At 45.3% G+C, this 27778-nt stretch overlaps 1 long non-coding RNA gene across 9 annotated transcripts; it reads right to left on the reverse strand.

Moving 5' to 3' along the window:
- Positions 1 to 1749: 1749 nt before the first annotated feature.
- On the reverse strand, positions 1750 to 27752 carry LOC133748803 (uncharacterized). Of its 9 annotated transcripts, none has more exons than XR_009864497.1 (8): positions 27665 to 27750; positions 24977 to 25137; positions 24256 to 24377; positions 22629 to 22742; positions 17782 to 17944; positions 16246 to 16336; positions 3300 to 5553; positions 1750 to 2648 (listed from the first exon to the last, which is right to left on the reverse strand). It is a non-coding gene; the product is annotated as an uncharacterized LOC133748803 (long non-coding RNA). The 9 variants fall into 9 exon arrangements; XR_009864493.1 differs by having other exon boundaries at positions 3260 to 5553; XR_009864499.1 differs by lacking the exon at positions 1750 to 2648 and having other exon boundaries at positions 2655 to 4123; positions 4245 to 5553.
- Between the last annotated feature and the right edge of the window lie 26 nt (positions 27753 to 27778).

Below are 27778 nucleotides of genomic sequence, written 5' to 3' on the forward strand. Positions count from 1 at the left end.
AATGTCATAAATAAGCTCCAAATTGGAGTTTCAGCTGAAAAGGATGAATCATAAGAGCAGATGCCACATTTTACAAGGAACCTTTTTCTGAAGCACAATGAAATCCGATGAAAGAGACCATCTCCTGTAGAAAAACGCCTCTGACAGGTGTTCCTCAGCGCCGGGTCTTGATTGGCCATAATCTAAAATCCATGCTTGGAGAGAGAATGCCTTCACGGCAGCTGTCTGTCTCACAGAGATGATCCCCGAAACAGGTTTCAGCGAATTAGGCCATCTCAGCAGCAGCATTGCGGCCATGGAGTCAGGCGCAGAAAGTGAAACTAATCACTCCGGGAGACAGGGGAAGTAAGAGGGAAAATTTAATCATCTCCTACCAATCTTTAGGGTTTAAATCTTTAATATTTTCTGAGATTTTGGTAACATCTTTGAGAAATGCATATTATTATAGGATTAACTTGATAGCAGTAGTCAGTTAATATAAATAGATCAGCCTAAAATTCTGATTTTTTTAAACTAAACTGGATAATGAGGGTACTTTAGAACTCTGGGTTTGGGCTGACTTCTGAGGAAGCAATCCAGTCCACTACCAAATACACAGACACACACAGAAATGAAAAGGAAAACATGAATTTGCTTAAAATGTATTTATTAATCCATATGGCATATAAGGTCTTAATGGCTCTTCAAAAACACTGGCTTTATACAACCCACTATAATCAACAATTCTTAAAACAGTAACTCAGAATTTATAAATCACAAATTAAATCCAGTTAGACAGACTCTTTTTGCCAATGACTTCATCCAGGCCAAAAAAAAAAAAAAGTGTTATATTTTAAAATCTAAAAAATAAATTTTGAAGCCAGTGGCACAGATAGTGTTTGTATTAAGAAATGATCAGAAGTTATTCCTACTTCTGTACAGTTTTGAAAAATGATAATTTCATTGGCTACTAACGTGCTTCTCAAACACAGTAGACAAAAGCACGCCAAGCTCCCTGGACACCGAGCACTCCCCACGGTGACAGAGCACTGCATGCAGCCCCACAGCCCCCGATCGGTGCACCTTGCTGGCCAGGTGGAGCTGGTCGTCAGATCCCTGTGAGCAGTGTCCACCTCCACCTGTGATGGCGGCGCAGCAGCAGGATGCCGGCTTGTTGGGGATGATGAGGCGTCGTCCCCTCGGGGCCACATGCCCTGTCATCGAGCTCCTCTTCTCTCTTTCTGGGTGGCCCGGCTCTCCATGTCCTCTGGGGGCTGGCAGCCCCAATCTGGACAGCCAGCGCTAGGGTTCACTCACTACCCCACCAGCACGAGTTCTGAGGACGAATGGGAAACTCCACTGGCCTTGGTAGCAGAGGATCTGGGCTCAAACTTGAGCATGCTGACAGCAGTGGGACTTGGGTGAGACACTCCACAACTCTGCACCTCTGGGGTCCTGGCTGTGACATGAGGGACCCTGTAATGCCCAGGTTGCTCTGGAAATCCAAGGCAAAACGACCATGGACACGCTGGAGAAGCTGAAGCAGCTCGCAAACATCAGCCTCCCAGAGCTTGCAGCCTAATGGTCATCTGCCAGCACCTTTACCCAAGCACCTGTCATCAGTAGTGCGCAAAGCACCTTGGGTAAAGAAAGCATGCAATGCAGCCCTAATTACACGCATAACAAAAAAAAAAAAAAAATGAATCACTGAGGGTGCTGGGTTTTGACTAGAGATGCCTTTTCAAACTAAGCATTAGTTTTTTTTTGTTGTTGTTTGTTTTTTGACAGGCAGAGTGGACAGTGAGAGACAGAGAGAAAGGTCTTCTTTTGCTGTTGCTTCACCCTCCAATGGCCACCGTGGCCGGCATGCTGCGGCTGGCGCATCGTGTTGATCCGAAGCCAGGAGTCAGGTGCTTCTCCTGGTCTCCCATGTGGGTGCAGGGCCCAAGCACTTCGGCCATCCTCCACTGCACTCCCAGGCCACAGCAGAGGGCTGGCCTGGAAGAGGGGCAACTGGGACAGAATCTGGCGCCCCGACCAGGACTAGAATCCGGTGTGCCAGCGCTGCAAGGCGGAGGATTAGCCTATTGAGCCGCGGTGCCGGCCATTAAGCGTTAGTTTTAATTCCAGTAAATTACAAGCCACATGAACATGTGTTTAAGGCTTATTAATTTAAAAAGGAAAAAGAATTAATAGGATAAAGAAGAGAAGGGGCATTAGCAAGATGTTATCATAATACGGGCATTCTGTAACAAACAGTTAACTTAAAATGAGGCCTGCTTCCTACCTGCTTCTCTATTCTAAGGTGTGTGCAACTAGCTCCATTAGGCCTCACCTTCAAGGCCCTCGGCTACCCCAGCCTGGCCAGGATTAGCCGGGTGAAGTGCCAAGCAGTGCAGAGGAATGTTGAGGGGAAGAGGCAGAGCGGATCTCCCCATCTCGGCACACAGAGAACGGACGTGCTGGTGAGGAAGGCTTCTCAGAGACAAGAACGGCTGGCAAGTTGGTGCACAGCGCACATCTGGCCCCCAGAAGGCTCCGGAAGCCCTTTCTCACGCTGGCTCTCTTCTACCGAGCTCCTTTACCTGGTCTCCAAGTCCACAGACGCGTAAAGGCAGCCATCTGAAGGGTAGAGGGAGCCCTACAGGTAGGGCCAGTGAGAAATAGAGCTGGCAACAACGGAAGAAACAGAAATGTTAGGAAATGCCAACGTGAACTAGAACTGAACACAAAGCACACGAAAGCCAAACCTAAACTAAAACAAGGCGAAGCAAAACAAAAAGCCTGAGTCCTTCGACGAGAACTGAGGTACACGGTTCAGTCCTCACTGATGAGTAGTCTTCCTATCACAACTGAATGAGACTCAGCATATCGTATGCGGGATAAAAAGGAAAGACAAGACACGCGTTGGAAACACTGCCATCACAAAGAGTTAATGCTACTTCTTAAAACTTGGCTATCCTCAATAACCCACTCCCTAAGGGTTCCAGATTATTGTGGTTTTACTGTAGTTAGATAGTTTTATGGTTAATGTACTGTGGTATAAATAAATATAGCTTAGCCTAAGCGTCTCCACTGAAAATATGTATTCCATAAAATGACAAATAAAATAGGCCAATAACCAAACCCATAGTAAACAATTCAGCATAAAAGTACATAACATTCGAATGAACTAAGATAAACTCATGCTCTTCAAAATTGAAAATAAATTTATTCAAAATGAAAAACTCAATGTCCAAAGATAAGGGCTGAGAAAAGAGACATAAAAGTGCTAACTTACACACACTGCACTCATGAGAAGTGAGTGCAGGGGAACAAACCTGACGCACACAACTGGGGGAGCCAGTAGTATTCCACACCTCCTGTTTTCAACTGTGCATCATAAAGACATAGCAGGTTGAACTGAAACACAATTTACAAGTTGTTTGGCTGTCAGACAAACGAGAAATGAGTTCAAGAATTACATCAACTTTTCTTGGGGGTCATTAGAGACAAAATATAACAAAGTCAAAGAGAAGAACTGGAAATTTGAAGGAGAGCAACCTGCCAAATGCTGTTACGCGCGCTCTGCCCCTGCCCCTGAGCACGGGCTGCTGGGTGGACATTGTCCTGTTTGGCTTTCCTTTCAGAATACAAGACTGGCTACCGGGAAGACACTCAGAGCAGCACCAGCACGTCAGAGTCACAGCTTTCCTACTAGGTGATCACATTCAGCCAGGCCAACAAAGGCTATCCTGATTTGTGGCCTTGGGGAAAAAGTGAAGGATGAGCCCCCTGGGGACAGAGAGCGGTGACAAAGAGCTATCCATATTGTTAGCAGACTTTCTTCACCCGTTTCCCTGATACTGGCCATGGCAGGGTTTTAGTGACACCATTGTTTTACGTTGATAAATGTACATGGCCATTCTAATAGATGATACTGCCACAGAAACAGGCATGCATGTCTGCCTTCAGTGCCTACCGGCTTAGCTGATGTGCTGTACGGTTAGGTATCAAAGTCTGCATGTCCCCCGGTGGTCTCTGAATCGCGAGGATGGACAGCATGGACACGCACATCTTGTAAGCATCAGGCCTTCTGCCAGTTTGGGACCAGCCAACCTCTCCTCTCCAGGCTCCAGACACCCACGGCCCATCAAAACACGTGCTGACATTACAGAGTCACATCACGGCAGAGTTTACTAGCAAGAAACTTCCGCGCTGTTTCATAAAGGTCAGGGTTGAAGATTTGATGAACATTTAAAGTATGCTTGGGATGGGCTACACACCTTGCACTCCACTGGGGAAGGCTATTTCAAGTTGCACCAACTGATCAGCACGTACAGGCAAATTATTCACTTTATATTTCTGGGGGAGAAGAGAACTGGGGTTTAGAAAGTCTACAGGGAAACCCAGCAAGGCCCCCAAGAGCCCGCTTAGAGAACGAAGGAGAGGACATTCTCTCTCCTTGCGAGCGCATGTCAGCGACGTGAAGGCAGCCTGAGCCTGTTTCCTGACTGCTGCTGGAACACTTTCTTGAAAGATTCACAGGCAGGCAGTTGTGCCCACTTGTCTACGACGGATTTTGCACTGCGATGACAAAGCAGCTGTGACAGAGATCTCTGGCCCACAAAGCCCAAATACTCTCTGGTTCTTGGCAGAGAAAGTTGGCTGACCCCTGCTGTAGATGTTCTCTCCGTGGGGTTAGGAACCCTTGGAAAGCTACTCCCCTGCACCCCCCAGCCATCAGTAGCCTTTTCTCTGTTTCCCCCACCCAGCTTGGTATAGTCCCCACCCCAAATCCTCATTTTGTTGACCATTGATTCCATGCTTCTCCTATCTGCAGTGGAAGACCGGCTATGTGTTGCTGGTGTGGTGTGCTGTCTTAGGAAATACAGAAGATACATGTGGGTAACAAGAATGTGAAATTGCTCTCTAAGTCTCTAAAAGCGTCTCGTGTTTTCCACATTCAGTTTGTCATGGGCTGCCAGACACTGTCTGTGGACTTCAGTTTCCAGGCTGGCTAGCTCATGGCTTTGGCCCAGTTGGTAGCCATTGTGGGTATTTGGGGGTGAATCAGCGGATAGAAGCTCTGTCTCTTCAATAAAATAAATGGATAGATAAAAATATACCATGCTAACACTAATCAAAAGAAAGCAGATGTAGCTATATTAGTTTCAGATGTAGTAGATTTCAGAGAAAGTTATAGAGAGAAACATTACACAAAGGAGTCAGTTCTCCAAGAAGACATAATAATCTTTAACATGTATGTGTTTAACAAACAGTATCAAAACTATGTGAGCTGGGGGCCGGTGCTGTGGCATAGCAGGTAAAGCCACTGCCTGTAGTGCTGGCACCCCATATAGGCACCAGTTTAAGTCCCAGCTGCTCCACTTCCAAGCCAATTCTCTGCCATGGCCTTGGAAAGCAGTAGAAGGTGGCTCAAGTCCTTAGGCCCCTGCACCCTCCTGGGAGACCTGGAAGAAGCTCCTGGCTCCTGGCTTCAGATCAGCCCAGCTCTGGCTGTTGCAGCCATTTGGGGAATGAATCCGTGGATGGAAGACCTCTCTTTCTCTCTGCCTTTGCTTCTCTGTCACTCTGCTTTTCAAATAAATAAATAAATCTTTTTTAAAAAAAATGTGAGGTGAAAACTGACAGACTGCAAGGAGAAATAGAGGAATCTACTCTCACAGCTGACATGAAGTCTCTTACAGACTTCAATAGCTCTCTCTCTCTCACAAATATATGGATCCAGCAGGCATAAAATTAGTTAGGACAACTCAACACCACCATTAATCAACAGAATACAGGCATCTATAGACCACCTAACACCAGCAGAACATACGTCCTTCTCACGCGGCCATGGGACATTCATCAGGACAGAAACACTCTGGGCCATAACACACACCTTAATAATACAGAATTTGCTCTCAGAACACAATGGATTAAACTAGAAATCATTAACAGAAACATATCTAAGGCCAGCGCCGTGGCTTAACAGGCTAATCCTCCACCTTGCGGCACCGGCACATCGGGTTCTAGTCCCGGTTGGGGCGCTGGATTCTATCCCGGTTGCCCCTCTTCCAGGCCAGCTCTCTGCTATGGCCCGGGAAGGCAGTGGAGGATGGCCCAAGTGCTTGGGCCCTGCACCCGCATGGGAGACCAGGAGAAGCACCTGGCTCCTGGCTTCGGATCAGCACAATGCGCTGGCTGCAGCGGCCATTGGAGGGTGAACCAACGGCAAAAAGGAAGACCTTTCTCTCTGTCTCTCCTCTCTCTCTCACTATCCACTCTGCTTGTCAAAAAAAGAAACATATCTAGAAACTTCTCAAATACTTGGACATTAAACAATGCATTTCTAGATAAAACATGGGTCAAAGAAGAAATATAAGGAAAACTTTAAAATATTTTGAACTAAATGAAAATAAAAACATAGCTTATAAAAACTGTAGAAAGCAAGGGGTCAGCGCTGTGGTGTCATAGGCTAAACTTTCACCTATGGGGCGGCATCCCACATGGGTGCCAGTTTGTGTCTGGATGCTCCTCTTCTGATCCAGCTCTCTTTTTATGGCCTGGGAAAGCAGTGGAAGACGGCCCAAGTCCTTGGGCCCCTGCAACCCCATGGGAGACGCAGAAGATGATCCTGGCTCCTGGTTCTGGATCGGCCCAGCTCAGGCTGTCACAGCCATTTGAGGAGTGAACCAGTGGATGGAAGACCTCTCTCTGTCTCTCCCTTTCTGTGTCTGTAATTCTGCCTTTCAAATAAATAAATCTTTTAAAAAATGTAGAATGCAAAGAAAGCAGTGCTTAGAGAAAAATGTATAGCATTGAATACATATATTGGAAAATATATATTTAAAAGAAATAACCCAAATTTCTACCTTAAGAAGCTAGAAAAATAAGAGCAAATTAAATCCAAAGTAAGCATAAAAAAGAATAAGTATAAAAATAACAAAAATTATAGCAAGGTAGGTAGTGGGATATAAGGTTAATACACAAAATTCAATTGCTTTCCTACATACCAACAATAAACAAGTAAAATTTGGAATTGAAAACACAATTCCCCCCCAAAATAAAATACTTAGGTATAATCTCTATATACAAAGATATACAAACTATATACAAGATCTATATGAGGGAAGATATAAAACCCTGATGAAAAAAATGGAGAGATATTCCATGACCATGGATAGGAAGATGTAATATCATCCAGATGTCAGCTGTTCCTAACTTGATTGAGAGATTCAACATAATCTCAATCAAAATCCCAGTAGGCTATTTTATTAATAATGACAAATTTGGTCTTTATATGAGACCAAAAGGCCCAGAAGAGCAAACAACAAAGGACTATTAACTAAAATAAACAAAGAAGTCCTGAAATGCAAAAAAAAAAAATAAGCACTCCAATTTAAAAAAAGGGTCAAAGGTATTAACAGACACTTTATCAAAGAAAATACACAGACACAAATCATGCCAATAGAGTCAACTAATATTCTAACATTTAACAAGACACCAAGAACACACAATGAGTAAAGGATAGTCTCTTCGACAATGGTGTTGGATATCCACGTGAAAAAGAATAAAATATGGGCCTTAGGATGACACCATAAACAAAGATTAACTCAAAAGGAGTAGAGACTTAAATGTAAGACTTGGACCTCTAAAGCTCCTAGGAGAACACGTGGGGGAAGCTGTGTGACACTGTCTCAGCGACAATTGCACAGAAGACACCGAAAGGCAGCAAAACTAGACAATGAGACTATTAAACTGAAGAGGGTTCTTTATAATAATCAAGAGTGAAAAAAACAGCACAGAAAGTGGGAGGAGATATCTATATGCCATATGTTACATAGAGGTGAACGTCAGAAATATGTAAGGAACTCCTACAGCTATATAGCAAACAGAAACAAAAACAAGAACAAATTAGCTAGTAAAAAAGTGGACTAGGAGTGGTGTTGCCAGCAGCTAAGACACCGCTCAGGACACCCAGAATCCCCGACCAGAGCGCCAGGGTCACGTCCCAGCTCTGCTCCTGACGGCAGCTTCCTGCTAGTGCACACACTGGGGAGGCAGCAGGTGACCTGGATTCGGTTCTGGGATCTCAGCTTTGGCTTGGTTCATCCTCAGCCATCCTGGGCATTCAGGGAATGGGCCAGTGGATGGGAGCTCTCTGTCTCTCAAAAATTAAAATAACCACTTTTAAAAACTGGCTACAGAATTGAATAGACATTTTTCCAAAGAAAACAACAAATGGCCAACATGTATTTGAAACGATGTTCAATACCAATAACCATCAAAGGAACAAAACTCTAAACCACAAAGAAATATCACCTCATATCTGTTAGGAAAGCTATTTCAAAAATACCTAAATGACAAGTGTTGGTGAGGAAAAGAAGGAACTGAAAACCTTGGGGGCCGACGCTGTGGCACAGCAGGTTAAGCCCCGGCCTGCAGTGCCAGCATCCTCTATGGACATAGTTCAAGTCCGGCTGCTCCACTTCCAATCCAGCTCCCTGCTAATGCACTTAGGAAAGCATCAGAAGATGGCCTAAGTGTTTGGGCCTCTGTACTCACATGAAAAACTGGATGAAGCTCCTGGCTCCTGGTTTAGGCCTGGTCCTGCCCTGCCCATTGCAGTCATTTGGGGAGTGAACCAGCAGATGAAAGATCTGTCTCTGCCTCTCCTCTCTCTAACTTTCTTTCAAATAAATAAATAAACAAATCTTTAATAAAACAATTGGGGGGCTGGCGCTGTGGCGTAGTGGGCTAAAACCTTCACTTGTAGCACCAGCATTCTATATGGGTGCCGGTTCTAGTCCTGGCTGCTCCTCTTCCAATCCTGTTCTCTGCTATGGCTTGGGAAAGCAGTGGAAGATGGCCCAAATGCTTGGGCCTCTGCACCCATGTGGGAGACCCGGAGGAAGTTCCTGGCTTCAGATTGGCACCGCTCCAGCCCTTGCAGCCATTTGGGGGAATGAACCAGCAGACGGAAGACCTTTCTCTCTGTCTTTCCCTTTCTCTATATGCAACTCTGTTTCTCAAGTAAATACATAAAAATTTTAAAAAAGAAAAATAATTGGAAACCTTGTACATTGTTGATGGGAATGCAAAATGGTATGGAAAAAAGTATGGAGATTCCTGAAAAACTGACACAGCAATTCCACTTCTGGGTATTTATCCTACCGAATTGAAACCAAGATTTCCAAAGGATAACAGCACTTCAACGCAGCACAAGTCACAATAGTCAAGATGTGTCACATACAGCTGAATGGATTAAAATGGGATATTCACATACAGTGGCATATCACTCAACCTAAATAGGAAATTCTGGCACATGCTAAACCCTGCATGAACCTGGAGGACATTATGCTAAGTGAAATAAGGTAGTCACGGAAGGACAAATACTGTATGATCCCAATTATGTGAGGTTCCTAAAATACTCAAAATCACAGACTCAGAGAGAATTGTGGTGGCCAGTGCTAGAGGGAGGGAGAATGAGGAATTGCTAACCACTGAGCATCAAGTCTCAATTACCCAAGATGACCAAGTTCTAGAGATTTTTTATACAATATTGTCTCTACTGTTAACAATGCCATGTTGTGCATTTTAAAATTAAGAGTTCAGAGCTCATGTTAAGTGCTCATCATAAAATAAAATCTGGGGGGGGGGGGGCAGCATTGTGGTATAACAGGTTAAGCCACCACCTGCAGTGCTAGCATTCCATACGGGTGCTGGTTCAGGTCACAGCTGTTCCACTTCCAATCTAGCTCCCTGCTAATGGCCTGAGAAAGTAGCAGAAGATGGCCCAATTTCTTGGGCTCCTGCACCCACAAAGGAGATCCAGAAGAAGCTCCTGGCTACTGGATTCAGACCAGCCCAGCTCTAGTCATTGTGGCCATTTGGAGAGTGAAGCAGTGGACAGAAGATTACTCTCTGTCTCTCTGTAATTCTTTCAAATAAATAAGTAAATCTTAAAAAAAAAAAAAAGAAATTTTCCTGGCTAAAAAAATAATTTATTTTGGAAAGAATAGGAAAATAGTATATTAAAAGATATTACAGGTCTTTAGGGAAATGCAAATTAAAACAAGAGATTCCACTCTTAAAAACAGTCAAAAGCCAGAACACTTGACAACATCAAATGCTGAAAAGGATGTGGAGCAACAGGAACTCTCCTTCATTGCTGTTGCAAACACAAAATGGTGCAGCCATTGAGAGTTCAGCAGCCCCTAACAAAACTACATATCCATTCAATGTTTGACTTCCACTCATACTCTGGTATTTACCCAAAGAGGCTGAAAAGTTACATCCACACAGAAATCTGCAGACAGGGGCCGATGTTGTGGTGTAGTGGATTAAGCTGCGGCCTGCAACGCCAGCATCCCATACGGAAGCCAGTGCAGGTCAGTATCCCCTGTGGATACCGGTTCATCCAGTCCCAGCTGCTCCACTTCCAACCCAGCTCGCTGCTAATGCAACTGGGAAAGCAGCAGAGAATGGCCCAAGTGCTTGGGCCCCTGCACTGACATGGGAGACCCAGAAGCAGCTCCTAGCTCTTGTCTTTGGCCTTGCCCAGCCCTGGCTGTTGTAGCCATCTGGGGAGTAAACCAGCAGATGGAAGATCCCTTTCTCTCTGTCTTTCCCTCTCTCTCTCTCTGTAACTCTGCCTTTCAAATAAAAAGAAAAATAAATCTTAAAAAAAAAAAACCTGTAGACAGATTTTTAAAAATATTTATTTATTTATTTATTTGAGAGGAAGAGTTACAGAGAGGTCTTCCATTTGTTGGCTCACTCCCCAAATGGCCACAACAGCCAGAGCTGAGCCAATCCAAAGCTGGGAGCCAGTAGCTTTTTCTGGGTCTCTCATGTAGGTGCAGGGGCCTAAGCACTTGAGCCATTCTCTGCTGCTTTCCCAGGTGCATTAGCAGAGAGCTGGATTGGAAGAGGGGCAGTTGGACATGGACTGGTGCCCATATGGGATGCTGGCACCACAGGCAGAGGCCTAACCTACTATGCCACAGCGCTGGTCCCATAGACAGATGTTTCTTATAGCTTTAATCATCAATGCCAAAATGCGGAAACGATCAAGATGTCCTTAGGCAGGGGAATGAACAGAAAACTATGGTACATCCAGAGATGGAACCTTATCCAGCACCGGGAGGAAGTTAGTTTATCAAGTCATAGAAGGACACAGAGCAAACAATGCATGTCACTAAGTGAAGAAGCCAATCTGAAAAGGCTGCGTGCAGTACGAGGTTCCCACTCAATGACGTTCTGGAAGAGGAACTACAGAATGCAAAGATCAGTAGTTGCCAGGAGTGAGGGAGTGGGCGGGAAGCACAGGCAGACCGGAGAAGAGTTTTAGGGCATGGCACTATAATGGTAGGTGCACATCACTGCCCATTTGTCTAGCCCCACAGAGTGTGTGCACAACAAGAGTGACCCCAGCGCACACCGTGGACTTGGGGTGATAGTGACGTTGTCAGTGCAGGTTCATCACTGTGACAAATGTGCCACTCTGGTGGGGAGGCTGATAAGGGGAGAGGCTTCGCATGCAGGGGAGCTGGGGTATTCTGGGAAATTTCTGCACCTCTGCTTGGCTTTGCTGAAGACTACAGCTGCTTTAGAGAGTCCACTCAGAAGAAGTCTGCAGGCTGTCAGTCCACGGACCCCACTGAAGAGCCACTGTGGGTAGAGGCCTTGAGTTCACAGCTCGGTGTCCCCCCGGCTATCTGTCCAAGTGTCTGTGATAGTGGAAACAGACAAAGGTATGAGTAAGCTTCGAAAGGCTTTAGGAGATAGAACTGACCCAAACTGACCGACTGGGAAACTGAGGCAGAAGCAATGCCATGGACCAAGATCAGAACTGGAGGAGGGCAGAGAAAGGAGCAGGCTCTGCAGGGATCGGGGAGGTGAGGGCGGCACCTGCAGAGCACCATGTCCAGGGGCACACAAGGGCGTGGCCAGCATAAGCGACAGTCAGGGCCCAGGTGGAGCCCAGGCACAGTGGCATCTCAGAAGCTAGGACACTCTGCCATGCACACAACCGCAAACCACCTCAGTCGGCAATGGGGCCTTCAGATACCCAGGACTCCCAGGGGCCTGGGGACGAAGGAGAACCAGTGGTGAGATCTGATGTGGAAACGCATCGCTGCAAACGCAGCTTCCACGAGCTCAGCAGTGAGGCAGGCAAAGCGTTCTGAGCGGGGCAGAAAAGGAGAGAAGGGGTCTAGAGGGGATATTGTAGGATGGAGCAACCGAGGAAAGAAAGTCCGTGAAGGGGGAGAATGCTCAGATATAGAACAGAGGTAAGAAATCAGGAGAAAAGGGAAAAAGGTGCTCAGCTGGACAGGAGACAGGCTCGCCATTTCTCTGAAAAACCAGGACAGAGGTACGCCTGGGCACACAACAGACCCAGGGACACTGCTCTGTGGTGTGCTCCACAAATTGTCTCCTTTGGTTTTCACAGTTAAAAGCTTCTTTTAGTTCAGCTTCTCAGTGGATTTCAAGGCAGTGGAAGCAAACATTTCCAAAGAGTACCAGGTCCCCCCCACCCCCACCCCCTCCACCTAACTCTAAGACCTGCGTGTGCCGTCTGTAGCTTTCCCACGCTCACCCTGTTGAGCAAAGCCCTGGTTCCTTAGTCTGGCTGCGCTCCGCAGTCCCTGTTCCCCATGCCCAGCTGGCTCCGCAGGAGCTCCGACAGGCAGAAGCCACAGCAGCCTGGCCCGCCCCTGCTTCCTGTTTCTCCTACACCTGGGAACATGGCAGTGCCCTCTGGAGGACAAATGCTCCTTATTCTAAGACTGGACACAAGTCGTCCTCAGGCCAGCTTAATCATATTAAGCATACACAGACAGGAACAAAATCCAAAAGCTCCCTCGGGGCTGTACCGTCCGCCAGCCAGACTGTAACCTGTGTGAGGGACGGCCCGTGGCTCCGCTCCAGCACCCAGGAAGTACCAAGTGTTTCTGGAACGACCGCTGGTGGAGGTGAGACCGAGATGAAGCCACGGAGGTGAACACCTGAAGACGAACGAGTCACTTGAGCCCACGCTGCGCTCTGAAGGCACGGAGCTCCTGAAAACGAAGATCTCCTGTGCTCGGCGACGCTTCCCCCTTGTATCTTTCCGCCTCTGGGCACAGCTGACATGTCCTACCCTCAGCTGGGGACAGCTAGAGCCAGGAGCCGCCTTTCTCCTGCCTTCCTTTTCACTTGTTTCAGAACAAACTCTGCCCAGTAACAGCCAACGGCCTGGCTCCAGCCTTGCCTTCCACAGGCGGTGACCCCGGCATTGCTTAGCAAGACACAGCGTGAAAGAAATGAAGGAAAACGCATGTCCTGAGAAAGTCCGCCAGCATCAAAGAGCACGCGGCAACTTCCAAACCCCGCGGCCGTCCCACGAGCCACCTGAAGACCAAGTGCTCAGCGCACACAGAGCAGGTACAGTTCTCTCCAGCCCAGCTTCTCCCGGGTGCCCCTCCAAACCCCGTGACCATGGCCGCACTGCTATCTGCAAAAGCAGAGCCGCTCAGGTGCAGGCCGACCTCAAGTGCCCCCACCAGGCACAGGAAAAGCTCTTTCCTGTCTCCGCGGACCTCCTGCTGCTCCTCGCAGGCTGGGCCACTCCCAGGCTCCCAGGGCGACACTGTTCCTTGCATCTGCTCTGGGCTCCCTCTGCCTGGAGCCTTCTGCCTGCCAGGCCTCGACCCCACGACTATCCTTCCGAGAAGCGTCCCTGGACCTAGCCTCTCCTCCATCAGGCTCAGTGAGTGACTGCCATGGCACCTGAACTCCCCCTGTTATCATCACATGCGTGACATGCTCTGTTCATGGCTCTGTCTCCTCGGTCATGCTAAGCCCCATGCCCCACGGGGAAAGGCAGCACGCTGCTTACCATGTTACCTCCTGGCTGGAGCCCAAAACCACTTTGCTGAATCAGGGAATTTATTTATGGATTTATTACAATGACAAAACATAGCAGCGACACGAGAGTAACCACGACTACGTGGGACATTCTCTTGGCTAAAATCCAGTTCTGAGACTAACACGCCGAGGCTTGCTCCTTGTGTCCATATTTGGTGCCACAGTGTTTGCATGACATGGGCAAATGGCAAGTAGACATCTGCTTCTGACACGTAGAGAATAAAATATGACTAAGAATAGGGCTGTGATACAAGCACCTGCAAAGTGAACTTCCAGAAGTTGGGCCAGCGCCTCTGAGACGGCGGCACTTGCTCTGGGGTCGGAAGAGAAGCCTGAACACTCACGCTCACTTACTAACAAGCTGGCTCAGCTTCCCGGGACTGGCTCCCCAGCAGCAGAACATCTCCTCCCACTCTGCTGTTTTTAGGCACTGAGTATGGAAGAAGTTGGAATAAAGAGGCTCCTGGAAAAAAAACAAAGCCGCCTGGCAGCGTGTCTTACCACTCACACTTGAGAACATCTATGACGTCGAATTTAAAGATGGCACATGGTTAAAATAACTTAGCACTAAGATGCTCCAAAACCATTTTGTGAAGAAAATATGTCAACAATTATAGACAAAATTATAAAGTGCCTGTTTTTTTTTTTTTTTTGACAGGCAGAGTGGACAATGAGAGAGAGAGAGACAGAGAGAAAGGTCTTCCTTTTGCCGTTGGTTTACCCTCCAATGGCCGCTGCGGTAGCACGCTGCAGCTGGCGTACCACGCTGATCCGATGGCAGGAGCCAGGTGCTTCTCCTGGTCTCCCATGGGGTGCAGGGCCCAAGGACTTGGGCCATCCTCCACTGCACTCCCTGGCCACAGTAGAGAGCTGGCCTGGAAGAGGGGCAACCGGGACAGGATCGGTGCCCCGACCGGGACTAGAACCTGGTGTGCCAGCGCCGCAAGGCGGAGGATTAGCCTAGTGAGCTGCGGCGCCGGCCGATATTTTAAAATAATACCCAGACATCACAGCCATCACTACAGTCAGGAAGTCTAGAGGTGACCAACCTATGATAGATTGTATTTGTAAAATTTTAAAGTGTCTAAAATGATACCATATTTTTTTTATTTTTTAACTGCTACCTAAACAGCATTACAAGATGCTGGCAGGATGCTTTGCCATTATGTATATGCACAGCTTTGAAGTTCCTGGCCTTAAACAGCCCTTTGATGAAACACATTTTGGTCCTGTCATTGGCAACACCAGATAGCTGGGATATTGCAATAAAATATTATTACATAGAAACTCATGAGTATTTTATTTTTGTCATTTATAACCCCTTTAACAAAAATCTATGATATGTATAAATGCAAAGAAACTGACAGGAACTCACGGCCTCTGTCCTCCGAGTGGAAGGGGCCTCGGCAGTGTCAAAGCTCCCTATGCGCGCTGCCCACAGTTGCTCTCCGATCTCGCCTACAACCTTGGAGCTTCTAACAGAACTCACAGGCATATTTGTATTTTTTTTAGTTTGCTCAAAATAGCTTCTTAATAAAGCTATTAACTCTGCGTAACTTTACAAATGTATTCTCATTTAACTTTTTAATCTATATGTCACTGTCTCATTTTAATCTGGAAGTCCCTTCAAAAGTTGTTTTTTGCTACTTTAAACCAAAAATAAATTTTTAAAAAAGCATTAGTTTTATAGATTCACATTCAAGACAACAGCAAAGCATAAAATATCTTATTCCTTCTTATCAAATATAATAAAATATTCCTTCTTATCAAATATAAAAAGGTGAAAACACATTCTACACACACACACACACACACATGCATACATGGACTCTTCCCAGTTTCACGAGAAAGCGTACCCACTTGTTTTTCATTCAAACCGCCATATTAAATTCACAAATTACTCTTTTAAAACTCTATGCCTCATTTCTGACGAGGAAGATGTTAAATATACTTTCGGGCAGTGACATGTCCCTTTGATCCCCCACAGAATTCTAGTAAGACCAGATTCCACCCCAATTCCAAAAAGACCACACTGTAAATTTGCCTCTTTTTGTATCTGATGTCTTTCTCCATATCAGATATATTGAAGGCCCCTCTTCATATATGTATCTTTATTCCTTTCCATAGAAAGTTTTTGCTAAAAAAAAAAAAAGCCAATTTTTCCAATGTTGTTTCCCTAAAGTAAGAACAGAATCTAGGGGTAGGCTTTTGGCACAGCAGTTACGATGCCGCCTCGGACGCCCACATGGAGGCCTCCACCTCTGATCCAGCTCCCTGCTAATGTGCACACTGGGAGGTAACAGGTGACAGCTCAAGTATTTGGGTCCCTTCTACCCCAGTGGGAGACCTGGATTGAGTTCCGGGTACCTGGGCTTCACCTGGCCTTGCGCTTGCTGATGTATTTGGGGAGTGAACCAGCAGGCTGAAGTTCTCTCTCTGTATCTCTGCTTCTTTCTGCCTTTCAAATGAAATGAAAACAAATAAAAAAGCAAATAAAAAAATCCTTATTCAAAAGAAGATATTCTTATGTCTGGCTACAAATTATTTAAAATAGTGTATATTTTAAAATCATAAGCAAATCTAAAGCAAAAATACTGCAAAAATCTAGATGTCCCCCCTTGCCTCCCACTCCCCGCCCTCCCCCGCACCAATTCTTGTTTTCCAAAGAAATATTCTATATAATTAGCACATGACCCACAATTCACACACAAAACCCTCTACATGAATATTTCTAAGAGTTTTGGTCACAATAATAATTTAAAAAACAAAAAGCTAAAAGAAGCCTTAAATCTCAAGTGGCAAATGGGTAAACAAACTGTGGAACGGCCAGGCCATAGAGGCTCCCCACAAGAAGGGGTCACTGACACACGCCAGAGGGATGCCGGGAAATGACGCCGAGTGGAAAAAGCCAGGCCAGAAGGTTGCACTCTGTGATTCCATTGATCAGAGAAGCTGAGGTTACCCGGAGTGGGGGTGAGGACGGCAGTAGGTGTGGCTATAAAGGGACAAACGCTTCCTCCCTTGACTGCATCAGCGTCCGTGGCCAGGGAAGATGTCATTACTGGAGGAAACTGGGTAAAGGGTCAGGAGAGCACCTGTCTTACTGTGTACGGCTGGATGTGAACCTACAGTTATCCAAAAACACAGTTTGATCAAAAATCAAAATGGAAAAGGAAATATTTTAGCCTAATAAATGTTCTTGCAATTTCTACAAGTGTCCTTAGCACGCAGGTAGCTCCCCGGTTCCCTCCTGAGGGGCTGCGGGGGTCAGACACATGCCTCCCGGGTGTTCACACCAGGGGCCCCCGCCCCGCCCCCGGCCTGCCTGCGCACGGGAGTCCTTCCGGCTCCCCACAGCTGCTACAAAGGCCACAAGAAGGAATTCCTAACTGCAAGCCCATCTGTCATTACTCAGTCTACCCAAATGTTGGAACTTGGTGACAGAACTGCATGTCAGCCTTCTTTACATACAGCAAATGTTCAGTCACGTAACAAATGCTCTTCCAAGTTAAGGTGGCTTTTCCTTGTAACTGAACTGAGCTAACAGATCTGTTTAAGGGAGAAATGGTCTATTCCAACAAGATTAATATAGAGAATTAAAATATACATCCACATAATCTTCTAGTCTTTCTTCTCCCATAAATATAATAAAGCCATAGTAGCAAGTGGTTTTAAACCTGCTCTAATGATATGTGATTGCCAGAATTACTATGATGGAGAAAATGGTTTTTTTAATCCTCTTTGTTAGCTATAAACATTCAATCTAATAAAGACATTTTAGGGAAAAAGTCAACATATAAATTGTTTTATTTTTCTTATACCTTGAGTAAAACAGGAAATACTTGGTAATAACTTTACACTATTAAGCATTTTCAAGAAACTGCTGATCAACAAGAGATTCACCTTCTTCCTCAGGGCAACTGAGGATTTTAATTGGAAAAATTGAATAGTTTATGGACAGGAACCTTCAAAACATGTTTCAACCACCTGGGTACTTGATCCTTCCACATCCTTTGCAGCTAGATTGAAACAGATCACAGGAAACCTCAGAGATGGACAGCTGAATCTAAAAGAAAAAACAAACAGCATTCAGCCGTCATGAGCATTCACGACCACTGTCCCCATCAGCCCTGAGATCTTATACTTCATTGATCACACTCACCATTGCCATGCTGCTTCATGCTTGGGAGAAGACAAATCACTAATCAATTATGTACACTAATTAAAAATGCTACCTTAGGAGGCATTTTAATAACTTAGTAATAAGGGTGAAGTGTTTCTTCTAACTGCTTACTTCAAAACATTTTTGATCACCCATTTGCCACGACTCACTGAACATTTGTAAACTGCAGTCCCCACAAACTATCAAATTGCACCCCAAAAGTAGTGGTGCAATTCTACAGCCAGCTGAGGTCAGAGGGAAAATAGAATTATATGCTGATTTGTTCTTTCATTAAGTTATTATAGAAGGTCAGACGAAATACAGTCAAGTGAATTATGGAAAAAAATTAAGTAGACTGGTAAGTACCGTATCAAAGTGAACGGTTTATCTTAAATGACACAAATACAAGAAAGATTTTAAAGTGGGAGTATTTAGCCTTTTCAAAAACAAATGTTTTAACCAGGCAACGACTTGCGTTATTTAAAAATACTTTACATGGTTTCTCCCCAAGGAGAACAGGAGCAGGAAAGCAATGGAGAAAGGCATAGTATCCAAAGGAGAACTTCACCAGAAAAAGCTTTATCTACGTATTTTTTAAAATTTAACCCATATAAATAGTTTTCCACACATACCGTAAAATGAACACATAGGTTCAAACTAAATGATGGAGTCATGAGGTATTAACTATATATTTTATTTACTCCAACAAAATAAAGTAACCAACAACATAGGATTTTCTTAAGCAAGGTTTGTCTGAAGAAAATGTGATTTTAAAAAATTATTGAGGAAAAAAATTCATATCTTTTTTTGACTGAACATAAATAATTCTAAGGATATTACATCAACTTAAAAAAAAACACAACTCTATGTTACATTGCACATGGGGAGCCTATGGTACACAGTCAACTAGCATATATTTATGAACAAACAGAAGAACGAAGCTCCAAATCTCTAAACACAAAGTCAAGTCATAGAAGGGGAAGTGCTGATTACCCGATTTTAATCGGTATACACTGTGTGTACATACTGCATGTTACACTCTATCCCAAATACATATAATTATTAATTACAAATTTTAAAATATTTTGTGATCACTACTGATCATACTGAAATCATTTTATCATCCGAATTAATGATTGAAGGCTTTGGGCTCCTGGTTTCTTTATGGTGATGGCATATGCCTTATAGTTCTGCATTTCAAAAGTCCTTTCATAGAAAAAGGGCAAGAACTGGGGTGAGGAGGTGGATACAGAAATGAAATCTAAGGCTTATCAAAGCACAGGTCCAATATTTTGCAAAGCACCGAGTTTACTTCAGGACACAATTAAGACAAGCGACAAGAAATCCTCGGTGTCACGCCCTTAGGAAAATTCCTGGAGGAAAACAAAAAAGATTATTCTGCATCCTACAGCTTACCCTATGTTTCCCTTAAAATATATTCACATTTTCCATCTCATTTCAAAATCTCCAATGCTGTGCTACAAGAGAACTAGCACCCACAAAGAGTCAGCTGAATTTCCTGCATATCAGAACTCATTTTTAATTTCTAAAGGGATTTTACCTATGGATTTTAATGTTTTTATTTCCACTAGTTACCATAAAATGAGTTAGGTTCCCATGAAATGTCAATTTGACATCTTGTTCAAATACTTACTTTTCTGCTATATATAGTCCGTACTGTTTACCCTATTTGCTCCTTATTAAATTAGGTATGGAAATGCTAACTGAGGCATAAAATCTTCAGTCACCTTATAGACCATAAACAGAAAGGTACACACTGTTTGTTACATGTCATGCTTTTGTGAAGGATCTTGTATACTGCGACCTTAATTCATAAAAAAAAAAACTGAATACATACAAAGAGGGGAGAGTGTCTGACAAAACTGAAAATATGCCCTGTTTCAAAAATTAGCATGTCAGAAAATTAATCTTTATTCCCACTAAAAGCAATCGGAAGTGCAGAAATAGAGTTATTCTACCATAAAATGGGACACATTAACTACAACAATAACCCATGTGAAATGTCTTAATACGATTATGACTTCATCCACAAATAACTGTACACACAGCTAACAGCATTTTCATATTCATTACCAGAGGTCCCAATGAAAAACACCTGTACTGAAATTGTAAAAATATTCAGTTGGTTAAAACTAACACCAGACAAAGTAGTAGCTATTCTGGTTAAAATTAAAATTCCAAATTGGAAGGTACTTCAAAAAGTTCAGGGAAAAAATGGAATGAAAAGGTAAGCTCATTTTGGTGCAAAAAGATTTCTGAAACCTGTGCCTAGTTTTTTTCACAGTATGCATTTCCCACGAACATTCTGAGGCTCCTCCTAAGCCGTGAAAAGACCGCTCACAGCAAGGGCAAAATATTTAGACTGTGGTGATCACACACACCACTGTGGCTCCTGATCGCTCGCTTAGGAAACTGCGTTCGTGCCGGCTCCAGAGGAGGAGAGTGGGGAGCTTCCTACCACCAGCTGAAAAGAGCGTCTCCACCGTGCCCCTTGAAAAAGCTCATTTTCACATTACTCAGGCTTCATTATGCTAAATCAATATTCGTTTAGTCACTGGGGTTATTGACATATTTTAAAATAAAAGTATACCCTTCAGCTACTGCACTCATTACAGGTAATTTGTCTTGTCAGAGAGCAGGGAATATTATCCTAGTCTTTCAGGGCTGACAGCCCATGGAAATACCTCCCCATGGTTGCAACTGTAAATAATTTTAAGGTAAAATATTGAAAAATCAATGACTGTTTCCTGCAATCTGTCACAAACAAATCAATCATCATCTGTACTGCCAGAGAGTATGATTTGAAGGAGATGGGAGCAGATGTAATTCTTGGCTGGAGTCTCTCATTTCAAAACCACTTCACATAATGGTGTCATCATTTAAACACTTAGCAGTCGGCGCAACTGCCACCGAACATCGCGCTGGACAAAACCACAAGGAGGAGGAGGAGAAACGCCGTCGCTATTATGTTAACAAACACGGGCTCTCCATGGCTGCCATATTAGTGCGTTTCAGCCGAAAAAGGTTCTACCTGCCCCCTTCCACAGTTCTCAATTAGTCAAGGCCGCATGTCTGTGTTCGGAGGCATGACTGAAATTTTACTCTCTAAGTCACGTCAACCTTTTATTTTAAAAGTTCCCTACAGAGAATAAAAATTACAAAAAATAAATAAGTTGGCTTGCAGACAACCCATAGTTCTATGTAACAAAGACAAAACATGGTATCCCAGAGGTCAAGACCACATACGCTGATATTTATAAAGCCAGAGTGGTAAGTCAAGTACACAGAGGTGAAAGCTGGTCACAGTCACAACACTGAATTGTTCCTGCTATCACCCTCTTCTTCTGCTCTACATTGTAGTGGCTTCCTCGGCTGCTTATAACCTCCCCAGAGCTATACAGGCATGAGCAGGTGACCCTGAGGTTAGTATATTTCCCAAACACTGCTGGACTTACAGAGTGCTCTGCCTGAACGTTTTTGTTTTCAAATGTATGCTGGTTCCTTTAATGGGAGAAACTGAGTTTTGTTACCACGTTTTTATCGATTTCCTAATTATGTAATTAAACATCATGAAGCCCTCCATTCTTGTATTACTATTCCTCCCCAGATATAGTTCAGGGGCAGATATTCTTAATGACTAGAAAAGTACATTTTTTTTTAAAAGGAACACAGAAATCTCATTACACAACTGAAGTCTGCACATGCATTCACAGACATCGCAATTACTCTTCTACAAAGGAGTTTTGGCTGTTGTTAATTTTACCTGCATATTCAACGTGCCAATACACCATCAGAAGACAGAATTCTCCCTGGCAGACACAAATGGAACCCAGCTTGTTCTTCCAGAACATCAAACCCATTCATCACGCTCATGAGCACTAGGTTTTGGGAAATGAAAAAGTTCCCAGGGACATTACAGATGTGTCATCCAGAAGAACACCCAGTCCAGCACTCCACGTGAACGCCTGCAACAGCTGCAGGGCGAGGAGCAAGCTGACCTCTGGGGGGGGAAGGACCATGTGGAAAAGGCAAAGGGACTGAAGGCCCTGAACCAGCAAGAGCGCTCTCGGCCCGGCTCACCAGAACTCCCCAAGCTGGGCCCAGTGACCGCCTGGCCGAGCTCTGGAGCCCGCTGCCAGCCCAGGCTTCCCCGTGGCTGGTGGCTGGTGGCTGTGGCAGAGAACACATGTCCCCCTGGGGGGTGGGGGGTGGCGGAAGGTGACAAGGAAGCGAGGTGAATGAGGACAGTTCCACAGCGTGCGGACTGCATGCCCAGCCACCACACACTGCACGACAGCCGCTGTGGCTGTGCAGGATGGCAGCTCGGCCCTCCTTCTCAGAGAGAGGCTATTTTAAGGGTGCTGAGTACGCCCACATGACATCTCTCAGCTCTCCAAAAGCAGCTCCGAGCCCTGGGACAAACAGGCTCAAAAACTTAGCAGAGGAAAATAAGGGCCTTTCCACAACTCAAACGGAAGAAGTCGCTGTGTGCAGGACAAAGCGGGGTTTGCCACAAAGGCTCAGGCCCATGAGGAGCAGAGCGCGGTCTCAGCAGAGACAGTGTTACCTGCTGTCTCCAGAACCTTCCGCTCCAACAGCCGGCCCAGCAGCTTTGCTAGCGACTGCAGGCTCTTAAAGAGGAAACAACACTGGTTAGCTTCAGCTTCCCACCACGTCCTTCCTGCATGGAATCACAATTTAATTATCAACACTTACATTGATTTTATTCCTGGATTTCTCAAATGCATTTCTCAAAATGGCACACTCCAGCTATTTCCACCAGAGAACATTTACTACAACCTTCTCAATTAATCAGCCATCAGCCATTACTGCTAAAAGGACATCTTTTCTTCACGTTTTCAAGAGTGAGGCCTCTCCCACAAACATCTACTTTTACATAAAAGGAGCACCAGTGCTGTAATACACTGGAATATTTTCAACATGTATGAAATACGAACCTTCATAATCAATTTGGCTGACAGCAGATGGAAACGTCAACCCATCTGCATAGATGTTTAGCTTTTCCTTGTACTTATCCTTAGTAGGCCAACAAATAAAATAAAACAAAAACCCAGATCTTCTTCCACTTCAAATTCAACAACTCTCCACATGATTTAAAAACAAAACAACAAACTAAGCTTAAAGGCAAACAAAGGGAAAGCAGGCTGCTCCCCGCGTCCACGTCCGGGTTTCTGGCCCTCTCTCCTATGTCTTCCAGCTCTCGGGGATGCTGCAGGGCAGTGGGAGCCGAGGCCGCCTTCCCGCAGTTACAACCACAGCGCAGGAAGGCAGGGACAGGCCTTCAGACACTCGCACACCCAGTCACGCTGCGCACCGTCACTGGGGGGCTCATGGCACCCGCACGGAGCACCGCTTCTACCGGAGGCCGTGCTGCCCACAGTGGCCTTCTGTAAAATCGGCTGCTTTTTTGGCCACGCAACCATCATTTTTACTCAACAAAATGTTCTGTGTCACAGTCTGGGCCCTTGGTCTGCCAGGACCTGCCCACGAGACAACGCCAGCATTCTGCAAGAGTTCCTCCCCGTGGCTTTTCCTATCCACCTGTTCTCGCCAGCCTCTATTTGATGAGAAATGACAAGTTTTGCATAGGCCTGTATACTCTTTGTCACTAAAAGAGCTTGTCACCCAATACTGGAGGTGATACTCCCACTAAGTTCATTCTTTTTAAATTTTTTTTTTTAATTTAAATGAAGGGAGCAAATTTCATATATATAATTTTAAAAGCATAGTGATACCACCTACCCTAATCTTCCTCCCTCCCTGAATTCATTCTCAAAAGAACAAGGGAATTAAAAGAATTTTAAAGCTGTGACTTAGTATAATTGAATTATTTCCCTAAATAAGTCTATTTCTATGAAATAGCATAACCTTAGTTTTGATTTTTTATGAAAAGCACAAAGTTTATAAATTTTACTATCCATCGATATTGTTAAAAGGTAAATCACTTAATGTAACTCCAGGATAAATGATAACTAAAAATAAATAACTTATTCTGTGTCATCCATAAATCAAGTGTCCCTATTTACTGCAGCTTTCTTTAAAGCGAATATTACCATTTTAATAATCAAAGGCCTTGAGTGACATCCTCCACACTCTGCACTTCGCCCTCTGGCCAGAAGCCTGTGTCAGGGTTATTCCACCTGCCGACACACCCACCGGGGGCAGACACTCACTTGCAGATGGGACTTGGGATGTGTAAGGACAGATTTCACCAACATCTGGAGCAACCCCACAGTTCAGAAGTGAACTTAGCTGAGCACCTCCGTGTGTATTATGGACGCATCGTATTTATCACCTGCACAGAAAATGGAAATGATTCTGTTTAAAGAAACACAGATGAATAGTAATACTTTTGGGATATCAGATGTGAATATCTAATCTAATTTTCTCCAAGGTATCATTCCATATTATGGCAAATAAACAAGTCAAAGCTGTATCAAGATAAGGGATATCATTAGCCTGAGAAGAGGCTAGAAAAATGGATTACATAAATGACAACTGCAGGGGAAAATTATATTCCCTTCTCTTGAACAAATGTTAAGCGCATCCTTACTAATAAAGACTTAAACTTGAACTGCATTAGAATATACTGGTTTTCAATTCTGAAGCATCTAAGTTAATATACCAAGCCAAATTGGTGCTTAGTTATACTGCCGCTCTGCATATTTGTTCAGAAGTAAGTCCTCTTTTGCACACTTCAGAGCAGTGCTGTGAACGCAACCCAGAGTCAGTACTGAATACGGAAAAAAAAACTACAGCTTTTACATGTCCTTAGAGCTGCACCGCTGCTATTCTATTAAGGCAAATTGTTCTCTACAAAACAGCTGACAAATATAACAAAAAAGATACTTAAAAAAATACAGGAGGCAACACAATGCAGAAATTGAAGAGAACCTGCAGACTGAGCCACCACCACGGAAAAGGGATGTGATCTGTAGAGTTAAAGCACTGTTCCGAAGCTCGGCGGTGTGTTTAACGCACTCAGGATTATATCACCTCGTTTCTTTCCATGTTCTCAACCAAAGGACATTTAAATTTGCTCCAAGATTTCCAGACTGTGTAAGTAATCATATACTAATAATGATTTGTTTTTGTTGCCTCAAATAGGTGACAGGTACTTAGTTCATGTTCCTATTTCATGCCTTTTCACACAACATATCAAAACTGAAAATACACATGGATAACAGCGTGAGGATGGCGATCACAGATGCCAGAGACAGAACTGGAGGCACAGCGACGATCTCAAAATTAACGCTCTTGTTTTAGTGTCAGCAAACAAATCTAAATAAGTCTTTCTTTGATTTCGCTTTACCGTGTAATTCTAACCAGCTAATTAGCCTCGGAGTCAAGAAGGAACTGTGACTCCACACCTGGCTTCTGGCATCAGCTGCCTGTGCGGCTCCTCCACTTTCATTTCCTCTCTCTGCGCCGAGTTTTACTATTAAGGAAAACCACACATCTTACCCACACACTGATGATCGACACCCAGCTTCCAGGAAATCATAAGCTGCGAGGAGGGGGTGGGAATGCTAATATAAGACTTATGGTACAGGGCATCAGGGCCTGGGTAAGCCGAGAGTACAACAGTCAACAGCATCTGTCTTGTCATTGTTTGTGCATCCAAAAAGCTGGGGTAGAGGACGGTGACAGTCCCAGGTCACCCAGGTTGTGACTCAGATCCTTGAGTCATCAAGGGGCTAAATGTACCAACTTCACTTGGCTCAGCCACTGCAATTTACACAACAATGCTTTTGGGAGAAATAAAAAATGTCCCTCTGTTTTTAGAAATAAAAACAAGGCATTCTGTAAACACTGTAGCTAAGTACCTGATGAGGGGAGAAATAAGTGATTTTAGATCCTTAAGACATTCCAGGAGACGGTTTCTCTTTTTCAAAAAAATGAAGTGACATAAATTTGCCTTGTGTTTACCTTTTTATTCTATTCCTGTTTCTGCGCATTAAGCTCGCCTTTCTCTACAGATTCATTCTGAACACTAATAAGATGTTTACTTACTAATGCACTGCTCTATTTTATGCTTTTCTTTCGTAATTGGACACCATGATTCCACAAAGGTAGGGCACAAAGAAAGCCGGCACGAGGCACTGCCAAGAAGCCACAAGTAGTCTCGGTGCATGCCAGAACACTTAACGCTAAACTATCATTCCTCTCGAAAACTTCTGTTGCCAGAGCGCTCACAGACCCTGGGAGCTCAAAGACAGGCTTCAAGTGCTATTAAAAATCTCCAAAAACAAAACTGTACAAAAAAAAATATATGCCGCCCTTCTTATGTCACCATTTACAGACACCGTTTTCTCGGGATCTTAATTAAGATAACGATGCACACCTGTGTCAACATTCGCTGGCAAGACAGCCTTATCAATCATAATCCTTTAAGTACACTCCAACACAGCCCCGGCGATATGACAGGAGCAATCTGTTGCCTTTCCAGGGGTGGGTGTTGTGTCTCTCCCACAAGAATGATGAGATCTTTCACATACAGCACAGCCACTTTCATGAGCCTTTAAAGTTTCGCCTGGAAACAGCTCTTCACACTGAACCAACAGGGACGGCCTCTCTTCGCACTGAAACAATGCCAGCTGTGCAGCCGAACCTGGCACAGCGAGCTCTCTGGCCGCGTGCGGGCAGCACAGCTGCGGGTCTCACTTTGGAGAGCTTTGCATTTTAACAGGTAGGCATCCCCGGATCTGGGCAAACAAACCAATAAACCCTTAGGTCGTGTGCAAATGAATTTTTAATGGTCCTGTGGTTTGGTTTTCTTTTTTTCTTTTTTTTTTTTTTAACACCAACAACATCAGAGCAAGCCGATCCCCTGGTGTAAGTGAAAATACTGAGAAAGATAAGACGGCAGAAAGATAAGAAAGAGGAGAAAAGATCCCCGGGCACCCTGGGATGCCACCTCTGCTGGTGGAGACAGAGCGCGGGCAGTGAGGCCGCCTCTCCCAAACGGAAACGCTGCAGGGGAAAGGGGGCGCGACGTCACCGTCGCCAAAATACAGAAAGTTCAGACCTCGTGTTCACCGGCCAAAAAAAAACAAAAACAAAAAAGAGGAGCCCCCGCCGCAGCGGCGGGCGCTGTCCCCGTCCTGTCGCAGCCTGCGGGCGGCCGCGGCCAGCCGAGCAGCACGGCCATCAATGTGCAAATAAAGCAGAAAATAGAGACATCCTTAAGAAATGAGCCCTAAATTTGACGCAGAGCGGAGGTGACAACCACGGCGACAGAAGCGTCCGCTGGAAACGCTTCGCTCTCCAGTCCCGGCTCCGGGAAGGCGGGCCGGGGCAGCCCGGCGGGGCTCGCCCGCGGCCCACAGTGGCGGACGAGGGAATGAGGAGGCTGTCTGCGGGGCAGACCCCGCGTCCCCGCCGCACAGACCGCCTTTCGGAAGCGGTCGGCCCGCCCCGGAGCCCAGGGGCACGCGAGCAGCGGAGCGACCCACGCGCGCCCGCCCGCCCGCCCGCCCGCGGGGGCCCCGGCCAACAACTCCCACGCGGGCCCATCGCGCGGCGTCCACCCGCGCCGCGCCCGCGCCGCCCGGGGCACATGGCTCGGGTCGGGGGGCTCACCTCTGCTCCGCGACGCGGACGCGGACGCGCGGGCCGCGGACGCTCCCTCGTGGCAGGCGCGAGCCCCCGGCGGGCGGCGCACGCGGGCCGTCGCCGACCGTTAGCGCGAGGGGC

Source organism: Lepus europaeus, chromosome 19 (assembly GCF_033115175.1).
Source record: "Lepus europaeus isolate LE1 chromosome 19, mLepTim1.pri, whole genome shotgun sequence".
Lineage (NCBI taxonomy): Eukaryota > Metazoa > Chordata > Mammalia > Lagomorpha > Leporidae > Lepus > Lepus europaeus.